The sequence below is a fragment of the Pinus tabuliformis genome, chromosome 8 (genome assembly GCF_031772625.1).
Source record: "Pinus tabuliformis cultivar Carrire ecotype Pingquan chromosome 8, CPIR1, whole genome shotgun sequence".
Taxonomy (NCBI): Eukaryota; Viridiplantae; Streptophyta; class Pinopsida; order Pinales; family Pinaceae; genus Pinus; species Pinus tabuliformis.
Window position 1 is genome coordinate 770,911,589 of NC_142294.1, and position 12,172 is coordinate 770,923,760.

Genomic DNA, 12,172 nt, shown 5'->3' on the forward strand with positions numbered 1-12,172 from the left:
TTAAAGGTTTGCTGGTAGGAAGGAAAAGAGATCCAAAGGGCAATACATTCAATAAAGTTGATGATTTCTAGTGAGAGGATGAAGAGAAAGAGGGATCTTCTACAAGGGAAAGGTAGCTAGTTTTTTTTTTTTTTTTTTTTTTTTTTTGTTTTTTTTTTTTTTTTTTTTCAGTAAAAGTCATTGTAGTAGGGTGAGTAGAAGATAAATGGAAAGTGACATAGAAAGCATAAAAAATAGGATGAATTCTAAATGCCATTCTAGCAGAAAACATAAATGCTTAGAAAACTGAAACAAAGAAATTTTTTGAAGCAAATTCTGAGCCAATATCCTTGTTTGACTAAACAAGAAGATGCATTGTAAAGCATGATTGATAATAGAAGGTAACTTACAAAACCAATAATAACATCTCCAAAGAAACTAACATAGGAATCCCTTTTAAGCATATTTACACTAAATACTAAGTCTAAATCAAGCTTATGAGTCCTTAGATGCCTCATAAAATTATGATGAGCATAAAAACAAATACAAGAAGTTTTGGCATGAAAATATCAGTCAAAAGAATGACTGTGTAGAAGCGCAACGCCGATGCTATGTAACCTCCTAGTTCAACAGAAACACAAAAATGCAGCAGGAAAGCGCAACACTTGTATTTTTTTAATATATCAAAAAAGGTAAGACAGATTGAGTTGATTTTTTGATAACAGGTTAATAGCATTATAACCCTTCCCCCCACAATTTTTGAGCCAAATATGACTCACGGATCTTAAGAAAATCCAAAAATGGTTGTATATGATGATGGCTCATTTATGAAAAATCATGAAGAATTTTGATGTAAAATTAAGTGGGTTTATTCATCTCACCCCCATGCATCTCCTGTAAATATTTCATGGCAAATAGGTACAGGGTTTAAGATATATTGTGAAAATACCGTGATTATGTGAAAACACAATGCTCCAAGTTTATACTATCTACGACCATCATCTAACATGCTAGGGGTATTGATATGGAATGGGATGGTCCATACAACATTTCAATCCCATGAGAAAACTTCTAGGCCATACACATACCTTCAAACCCCAAACCTTCTTCTTGCAGCAGAAGCGCAACATAGTTGCACAACAAATTGACAGTTGATGTTGCTCCAGTCACTCCCTGAGTTTGTTGATGACTGGTACATGTGTGAAGAGGCTTTGGAATCATCAAATTCCTCCTTAGAAACTTTATTTAATCACACGAAGTTCCCAAATCTCAAAATTTCACCTACATCAAAAGTGCATCACTAGTAAGAAAGCGCAACGCGACTATTCTTCATGGTTTTGATCGATGTTGAGATATTTGAGCAAGACACTTCTTGTTGATGATGTTGAAATGATGCTGGTACTCCTTTTCAAACCTATACAACCCAAAAAGATGGAAAATTTCCTAATTTCCAACAAAACCCTAACTTTAATGCTTGGCGAAAATACAAAAAATGTTGTTTAAGCTGCTCTTTAAACAAAGTTTTATGATTTCTTTAGTCTGATTGATTGTACTCTCAAGAAAGCTTCAAACAGTACATGACCTCCTTATACAACCTCGTTCAACCAAAAATGATCTCTTAATCCCAAAACAATAGCTGAAATGTTGCTTGGTCATAGTGGCAAAATTAAAAACATAGGCGCAGTGCCAAAGGCACAACACATGGGGGAAAAATGCTTCTTGACCTCTGGATAAGAAATTTGACCACTGACTTGGAAAAAAAGCAGAACATGTCTGCAAGTGCAGTGCCTCCCCTACCTCCTTTGCGTAGTGAAACTTAAGTGATGCTCATCGACCTTTTGATGGAAAAAATGAATGGCTTTGTGGTGCATTTGGAATTTAACCTGACATTTTAACTCCCAAGGTGGCTAGATTCGAATTTCAAGAATGATGATGACAATATTTGAACCTCAATCATAAAACGCAACAGATGTCAGAAACGCGATGCTATCCTTCCAACTGTTGTACCAATGTGATGTCATGGCAAGTTGTGATTTAACATTCTAACTAACTCAAGTGACCCTACAAATTTGTGCCATTGATGACAAGACATGACACCATGACCTTGCTCTTGATTTTTTGGTGAAACATGAACGTAGACCCAATTAACTTGGCCTCCCAGGATATTAACGCTTATTTTCATGATCCTTCACAATTTTTGACATAATTATATTCAATAATGAAACTTTTATTCTATACTAAGACCAATAGCTTGATCTCTACAAGATCATAGCAAGACCTATGTATGCTTACCAAAATAATTCAAAAGACAAAAATGTTTTTTGACTACTATAATTATAGGATACTAAAAGGCATCAAGTTTCCTTGAAATTGATGGACCCCCTTTTCGTTCCTGTTTCTTGTTATGAGTAACGAAAGAAGCAAGCTCTCCTTCTTCATTTTTTTGTATCCTCTTGAGATTGTGCCAAATTCTTCTTAGGTGAGTTTTCCAACAAGCTCACCAAATGACGAGAAACTATTTTTATTGCTTATGGTGGTAATGAAGTTTCCCCAAATAGGAGGGAGACCTATGAGGGTTACCAACACCAACTCCCTATTAGGGACTGTTAGTGTCAGTCTTTACAGCCTTCCTCCAGTGATCAAACATGCTCTTACAAAGTGATTTTAAGGTGTCAAGGTCAAATTTTGTCATTTCAGCGAGTCTTCAAGCAAAATTTGGTCCCTAGGGATTAGGTCTAGGGTGTGCTTTCACTCCTTCCAAAGTCGCCCAAATGTCAGTCTATGTCACTATTTAGCTGAGTGTACCATCATTCAAAGGGTTGTCATCATCATGTTAGGTTCCAATGGGTCATTTTACACCTTGTTCATGCTTCAGTTGCGCCTAGGTAAGGTCATTTCCCTGTCCTAGGGTTTTGAAGGCAATTTCTCTTGGATGGTAAAATCATCGGCAAAACTTGTATCCTGATGTTCATACAACTTCCCCTATCCTTAAAATACCTTATCAAACACTTCCCATCACTGAGATTACCCAAATTCCTCATTTTCGCACAAACCCTAGTTTCTTGCTACAACCTGGCAGTTTTCTAGGTTGGGCTTGTGTTTTGCCTTTTTGGACCCCTTCCCCTCACTCAATTTCAGATATTACACTTTCTCCTACTTCATAACATCCCTCCCTACTTGCAAAAATTTCCTCAAGAATTTAGAAGCTCCCTATCCCCTTCATTTCGCTTCATTTCGACAAATCCCTTGTTCCACACATCGGGGCAGGTTTCACTCAAATGATGTTTCTGAGAAATCAAAGATGAATTTAGGAAAATTGAGAGAATTTTTTGTCCCCAATAGGCCAAGGAATAAAAACCTCCTTCACTTTTTACACAGGTGTCATGGTTTTAGAGAGATGTCAAAAATACAATTGCCTCGGGAGAATTGATGCACCTCTAAAGTGACCTTGGGAAAATCAAGTTTTCTCCTAGCTAAGTTGGCCAAGTGACTTTCTTGATGAGTCAAATGATAACTAGACATGAATATATTTCCAATGAGCTATCATGAGCTCAATTTTGAGTTGAGGAAGGCATTCAAAAGTTGACTGTAACAGCACTCTGCCTTGAGGCAGCCTCACTGGGCACGTTTTGACCAGTCTTGAGATTCTGGTTGGGTTAGAAAACAGACTCAAATACCTTTCCAACGAGCTATCTTGCGCCCAATTTGGACTCCGGGAAGGCCTCCAAAAGTCACATGGAAAAGAGCGCGACGCACAAAGGGAGCGCGGCGCACTGGGAGAGATTTTCCAGTGTAAAATTTACACTGGCGCGACGCACACAGAGAGCATGGCGCACAGGGAAAAAAGGGCCTGAAATTGTGCCAAAATGCCTAAAATTTCTTGTGAAGCCCATCAAATTGCAAGGTAGTCTCCATAAACTCACTTGTGCATCAAATTTGATAGAGATATGATGGTTTATTGCCTGTGATTGAATGCAAAAAGTTTCATAAAGCAAACACAAGAAGACATCAAAGAAAGACTGTTCTGCTAGGGTTTTTGCTACAGTGTTGTTGCTGCTAAGGTTATTCTTCCTACCCTACCCCTGCTCCTTATTCCCCTATGCCATTGTCCCCATAATCATTACCCTAACATTACCAAGATCATACTCCCTTTCCCCTCCTCCTATTGCTCAATAAACACAAACCCTACCTTACAAACCCCAAAACCCTACCTTGCTAAAAACCCCTGTATGTCCCTAAAAAAAATTCTCCTATAAACCCCTATTCCCATTATATTATCCCCATCCTAATACTCCCTGTTTAATTGTCCCCTTGGTGGCAGATTGTCAAAGCAACTACCAGCTTCATTTAAATCAAAGGACAGCCTAAAAGTCAGTGTACAAACAATAGTCATGGCATCTGAGGGTTCATCAGAGTATGAGATGGAGACTCAAAGTGATACATCCCCAGAAGAACAGGCTCCCAGGAGGACAAGGACAAGAAGCCCATGCATGAGGAGGGGCCATCAGGTGAACAGGAGGCCGATTTCATCCTCATTCAGTATGATGATGCAGATGTGGAGAGGGCCAAATGGATCATCAAGTATTTGGAGCAGAGAAAGAAGCAGCTTGAGGACCAACATGAGATCATGGAGCTGCAAAACATTCGTGAAGACCAGTAGGCTGCCCAAAGAAGCCTAAACGAGAAGACACATATTCAGCAGGAGATAGAGGCTGATTGAGAGATTTGGCTCGAGAGGATCCACATCCACTTAGAGAAGCTGTCGACGAAAGCACACAAGGACATAGACATGCTCAGGAACATGAACAACCACTATTGGGCATGGAACAAGGTTTGCAAGGCACAAATAAGGAATTTGAAGGCAAACCTAAGGAAGGCATCAAAAAGGCAAAAGAGGAAAAAAGAGCATGATCAACTCCAGATATTGGCCGAGGCAATCCTTGGCCCACCATAACACTTAATGAAGAAGCTCCAAACCAAATTTTAAGAAATTTGGAGCACATTTTTTCATTTTGAAATTTTTTTGTGCAAAAAACAGGGTTTTCCTCCTGTGCGCCGTGCCACTGGCGCGACCCTAAAATTCTAGAGCTCCAAATGAGGAATGGCTTGCATATTTGGATTCAACATCAAAAATTATGACTACTGGTGTCCGGGCAAGAAATTTTGACAAGATCTCGGTCTCCTAAAGGTCAAAAAACACCCAAAAATGGCCTCTCTACCACTTTTTTGACACACAGAAAGCAGTCTTGGGAGAATGAAGATTTGGAGGGGAAAATGAGCACCAAATTGGGAAATTCTAGTGGGGTTAGAAAGTAGACAGGACAAGATTTCCAACAAGCCCACTTGGGAACATTTTTGACACCTGCAAGTGCCCCAAAACAGGCTCCAAAGTGGCACGATGCACAGAGAATTTGGCACGACACACAGAGGAAAAAACTGCCAATTTTCTCCCGTTTCGTGAAATTTCGGGTCGCGACTTCTCCAAGTGGGCCCGGTCATCTACACTTCAGTTTTTTGGCACCAAGGATGGATTTTAAAGAATTTTCTCTCCAGGTGGGCATCTATCCAAGTGGCAAAAGAATGCAAAGGGTCACCCCAGCCAAATGTCATGCTTGAGAGCACTGCACCTGTAGCTGATGGTTGGCTCTCCATCTCCTTTTCGAAATGATTTGAGTAACTTCCCAACCCCTGGGCATTCCATCTCTTCTCTACACTTTCTATATATTGTATGCAAGTTATTTGCAAAGGGTTGGCTGGCTTGTAACTTCTGGGAGACTGTGGGAAAGAAACTCTGTTTCTACACTGTGTATTTTTGACAGAGGATTAATGAAAGGCAGCGGCTCTGTTTCATGAGATTCTTGTGGTCATGAGTGTAGCAAATGTGTTCTTATGTTCCATATGTATCTTGTTATGTTTCATATTTCATTTCATGCTTCATTTCAGTGAAATTTTCTAAGTGAGATTAGGTAGAATTCAATTTATATTGCTCTGCTTGTGGGAAAATTTCATGTGCAGTGTTATTCTTCTGTTGAAAAGGATTCATGCGACCATGCCCTTTTCACCCTCTTCAACAATATTCCCATTCCGCGTTACCTCAAGTCGAAATTGTTGCGCTTGTGGCCTACCTTGCCTCACGGAATAATCTGTGCCTTCATTTTCAATTCTCTGTTCTTTGTTGAGCGCCAGTCCCATTTACATCCCAGAATCTCGGTCACTTCATAAAACCTTTTCCAAAATCCCTTTTCACTTACTAGCCTAAGGTAAATATTGCATTGTAAGTCATCTCAAACCATTTTGCATATCCATTCGCTGAGCGTGACTCGGAGAGAGCCCTCTCTTGCTCTGGTAGAGCTAGCTACCAGAATGAGCGTGGTTTGTGGTTACCCTAATTTTAGCCTTCCTTCAGCCTAAGGTAGATTTAGGTGCTAACAGGGACAATTTCCCCAACTCTCTATAATTAGTCTTTAAGACGAGATATCCTCATGATATAGGATTGCACAAATTCTCCTTTATTCATTTTCATATCTTTGAGTTGATCTATCCAGGAGATTATTTCATTCAAATTGGTAACTTCATACATGTCATCTAGCTTATCATACATATCCTTATACTTCTTGAAATTCCTAACAACAAGTAAATGATCTTGTAAACCATTAGCTATAATTTTGTTTGCTTTTAACTCACCTTTCATGTACTTGTTCTTGGCAGCAACGAGAGAATTTTCAGGAGGCTTAGGAACATTTCCTTGTATGTACTCCAAAACATCATTGTCCTTTGATATTATTTCTAATTTTATCTTCCAGGCAACAAAATTTGATGAGTCACCCTACTTCTCACTCTCCTTGAAGTAAGAGGTAATCATCTTGACTTGATTAGATGGACTTCTTCAACTTTTCCTAAGATTATTTTTCTCACTCTTGTCTCCTTTGGGCTAGTTCTTCACCTTAGCTCTTGATACCATGTTAATTTTTCCCTACTCTATGCTATATCAATTACTTTAGCCCAATTCAATTCTTCAATAAGCAATCTTTTCAACAATTATTGATTATTCCAATCATCAATAGTAATTGAAGATAGAATGGTAAATGTAATGACGATAGGAGACAATCAAAACATCAACAAGAGACACCGATTTTGTGAAAGACCAAGGAAAACCCTTTGAAATTCTTCTTCTATTAGATTGTCATAAAATGTTCAACATATAGTACAATGAGCCCAAGTCCATAAATGATAATCAAAGTCAAATTTTGACTTATCCAACAATACAAGCAACCAAACTCTAATAGTCAAATATGCTCAATGTCAATGTTGGTCAAAGTCAATGACAAAAAAAATTGTCAATAGTCCTCCAAAAGAACTTGGCCAATAGTAAATAAATGTAGCCTGATCAGCTGGTCGAAGTGCCACAAAACAATCCAAAATTTTTCCTTCAATCTTGGTCAAAGTCAAAGTCAAAGGAATTTGAAACCCTAGTTGCAGATATGAAATCAACCCAAGTTAATGTGCCAAGAAATCAAGCCCTCCAAAAGAATCCAAGAACCCAAGTCAAAATGAGTCAAAACAAGTCCAACCTCCAAAAGTTAACCTTAGTCAAAGCACTGGTCAAAGTAGACTTCATCCCTGTGAAATTTCTCATTCCTATTGCTTGCACGTGTCAAGAGTGACTTGCAATTTTGGATGTATAAAATCAGATAGGAAAAAAATGCTTGTGTTGAGTTGATGTCCAAATGAGCTTGAGGTGACTTGAATTTATAGGCTTTGAAGGAGGGCTAATTTGTCCTCTAGGCCGACTTGATCAAATGTGACATTGTGAACTTCACTACAAAAAAACACTTTCCCTTGTCCAAATTCAGTGCTTCAAAGGTCAATTTTGGTCCTCTCAGAAAGAGGAATATAGTCCAATGATTAGAATTTGTCATTGAACTGCCAAATTAACACCTTATGGCTATTATGCTATACAAAAGAAAATAGTGGAGACAATGGACAATATTTCAATTCTTAACACCCTAACCTTCTAGGCAATCCAAAAGAAAGATACCAAAATGTTCTTTATAAGTTTCAGCCTTCTAGGGAAATCTCATTATGACTAAACCAAATCTAGAAATCTGACTTATTGCATCACTGGAAATATGGAAATGAATTAGGATCATAAATCACTTAATATAATTCACTACAACAAAACCAGCGATTAGCGTCCCTTTTTACTTCTTTTTTTGCATCTAGAACCCATTTTTGGTGCTATTTGCATCCATTTATCAAATATGGTGCAAAACTTGACACAAAATTTGCATCAAGTTTTGCACCAAATCTTACACCAAGTTTAGCACCAGGTATTGCAATAGGTTTTGCACCACGTTTTGCACCAAATTTTATGCCAAGTTTTGTGTCATCCTTTACACCAGGTTTTGTTCCAGGTTTTGCATCAAGTTTGGCACCTAATTTTGTTTGACATACTTTTGCATCCTCATTTGCATCCACTTTTTGCACCTACACTTGCATCAACTTTTGCATCGACTTTTGCATCCTTTTTTAAATCATTTTTTGCATCCATTTGTGCATCCCTTTTGCGCCAAGTTTTACATCGAGTTTTGTGTCTAGTTTTGCATAAAATTTTGCATCTACTTTTGTTGCATCCACTTTTCCCTCTTGTTTGGCATCCATATTTACATCCTCTTTTGCATCTATTATTGTACCCACTATTGCATCTAATATTTTTGTGCCACAATTAGCGCCTAGTTTGGCACCTCCTTTTGCACCCACTTTTGATTATAATTTTGCATCCACGTTTGCATCCTCATTTGCGTCTAGGTTTTCATCAACTACTACATCTATTTTTGCATCCCTTTTTGTATCCAATTTTGGATCGGGATTTGCATCGGGTTTTGTGTCTCGTTTTGCATCTACTTTTGCATCGACTTCTATTGCATCCACTTTTGCACACAATTTTGCATCCACTGTTGCACCCATTTTAAATTTCACTTTTTGCATCCCTTTTTACATCTTCATTTGCATCATACTTTGATTCTTTTTTTGCATCTATCATTACATCCACTTTTGTTATGCCACAATTTGCCCATGTTTTGCACTCACTGTTGTATCCACGTTTGCTTCCAATTTTGCATCCATGTTCACATCCTCTTTTGCATCAAATATTGCATCTATTTTTGCATCCACTTTTATGTCAGGTTTATGCATTGGGTTTTGCATCTCGTTTTGTATCTACTTTTGCATCTACTTACATTATATCCATTTTTTGCATCCAATTTTGTTTTGCCTGTTGCATCAATGTTTGCTTCCACTTTTACATCCATTTTTGCATCTTATTTTGCATATTTTTTGTCTATTGTTACATCCACTTTTGTTGCACCATATCTTACGCCTACCATTGCAACCAAATTTGCTTCCACGTTTGCATCCACTTTTGTTTCATCCATTTTTGCATATACTTTTGTTTCCGTTGTTGCATCCACATTTGTTTCACCACAATTTGTGCCAAGTTTTACACCTACCATTGGACCCATGTTTACTTCCACTTTTGCCTTCATGGTTGCATCCAAGTTTGCATTGACAACTGCATCTACTTTTGCATCCACTTTTGTGTCAGGTTTTTCATGTTGTTGTGCATCTACTTATGTTGTATCCACTTTTCATCCAATTTTACTTCTATTGTTGCCCCCATTTCTATGTTCGATTTTGCATCCCTTTTCCAACACTCATCATATTTTCTGCATTGATGATATTCCTTATGGCATTGACAATTATGAACAATTGATGACAATGTCAATAATATTGACAATGATGAAAATGAAGATGATGGCGATGACATGAATTGTGATTATGATGATAAAGACGATAGTGGTTACAATCACAATGATGATGATGGCAATGATTATGATGATGACGATGCTAATGACGTTGGCGAATCTTCCCAATTTTAGATGTTGTCATTTTCATAATCATAAGCATTATCTTTGGTGTCATGATCATCATTTTCATCTAGGTCATCATCAAAAACAATAATGGCATGAATGATGATGATGCATGATTACAACAATGTCGATAGAAATTACATTAATGATGATGATGGGGATGATAAAAATGACAATGACGATGATAATGGTGGTGATGATGATCATCATCGATCATCTGTCAAAAATAGAGTTGTTATTTCTCTTACGTATATCAATGTGTCCTAAACAACCCTTTTCTAGCACTGATCACATTTTTTGGGTTGATGATATTTCTTACAACATCTACAATTATGAACAATTGCAAACAATGTCCATAATGATGATGATGATGGCATGAATGGTGATTATGATGATAATGTAATGATGGCAATAACAATGACAAGGATGATGGTGATGATGATGACAATGATTATGATAATGAGAATGACCTTACAATCTTATGGATTCGTGAACAATTACTAGTTTCAATACCATCTTCTGGATACGTATTACTATCATTCTTCATGCATTACATTTCCATCGACATCTCTACTCTGAGTAGTGGATGGCATGTCATCAATGTATGCTAATTTCATCAATTCCTCAAATTTTTCACGTGGTAGTGCTCTCTTCAATGCTTCTCTTCTTCTCCTAGTATGGTTTAAAGGATGAATTGGATCATCTCGTTGAATTCTTAATGGTCTAGTTGGATCTTGATCATTAATAGGTGTATCATCAACATTGTTTACCTATAATTAAATGCAACCATTATTTAATGTTAGATAGCAATTACTGTATAGAACATGGATCCATTTCAAAGATATATGCAATAAATTACTCAACAAAACAACATTATACATGTATACAATAAATTAAAAATATTATTTTTGAACACATTATTTTAAAAACAAGCCACATTAATTTCATATTCTTAGATTTTCTACCTTAGGAACATCCAAAAACAACAATTGTCTCAAATTATTCATCTATGCATGTAGTATCATCATGACCAACCTCTTGTTCATTGTGTTGATTTTCTATTTCATTTACAAACTCCATTGTCATATCCTCTTCCACCCATTTCTTTTTGCGTGATTTAATTGTACGGCGTAGGCCACGTCCATATGCAGGTATTTGTATTGGTCTATCAAAATGATTAAACTCCTCATTTGTTCTGATTCCATTGCCAACCTAAAATAATTGATACATGCATTATTTTTTCCAAGGTTAGAGATTAGACTATATGATGTACTTATATCGTCCATTAATTTATAACTGAACTTATTTATAACACCCACAAAGTATAACAATTGTATCAAAGTATTCATTCCATGTATTATCATCATGACTAACCTCTTGTTCATTCCCAACTTTGGTTGAAGATTAAGATGTCATCTAAATACACCACCACAAATGCATTGGTGAAGGGTCACAAGATGTCATCCATCAACTTCATGAAGGTTGCAGTAACATTCGTCAACTTGAAAGGCATGACCAACCATTCGAAAAGTCCCTCCTTGGATTTGAAGGCAGTCTTCCACACATCAGAATTAACCAAACTTCAAGTTAATATTGCTGGAATATTTGGCCCCCTTGAGCTGGTCCAGAAGGTCATCAATCCATGGGATTGGGTACCTATTATAGACAATGATTTTGTTTGGCACCCGATAGTCAATATAGAGTCTCCAGGTCCCATCCTTCTTATGTACCAATACAATCAGACTCCCACAGGGTGATGAGCTTTTCCTAATGTGCCCTTTCTGCAACAACTCCTGAATTTTCCTCTTGATCTCATTCTTATCCAGAACACAACGTCGATATATTGATCCATTGGGAATGACGCGCTTGGGGTCAGATCGATGGAGTGCTTGACCTGACAATGGAGAGGTACCCCCGCAGGTGAGGTGAAAATGTCCTTGTACTCCTCCATGACCTTGTCCATCTGCTACTACTGTGCGGAGGAGCCATGTTTGGAATTTGTGGCCACAATCTTCTTCTTGTCCTGAGGGTGAATCATAAGGAAAACAAATTTCCTAGTCTATGAAATGATCTTACTACATTTCTTTGCAGAGATCAAATAGATGGTGGTAGGCGGGGCTACTCGAGCTAAAGGAGTTGGAGACTTTTGGCTAGTCTAGAGAATATCACAAAACAACTCCTAAACTTCAATGCACTCGCTTTCCAACACATACTAAGAAAGGGCAACAAGTTGGTAAACATGATTGCCAATGAAGGACTCAACT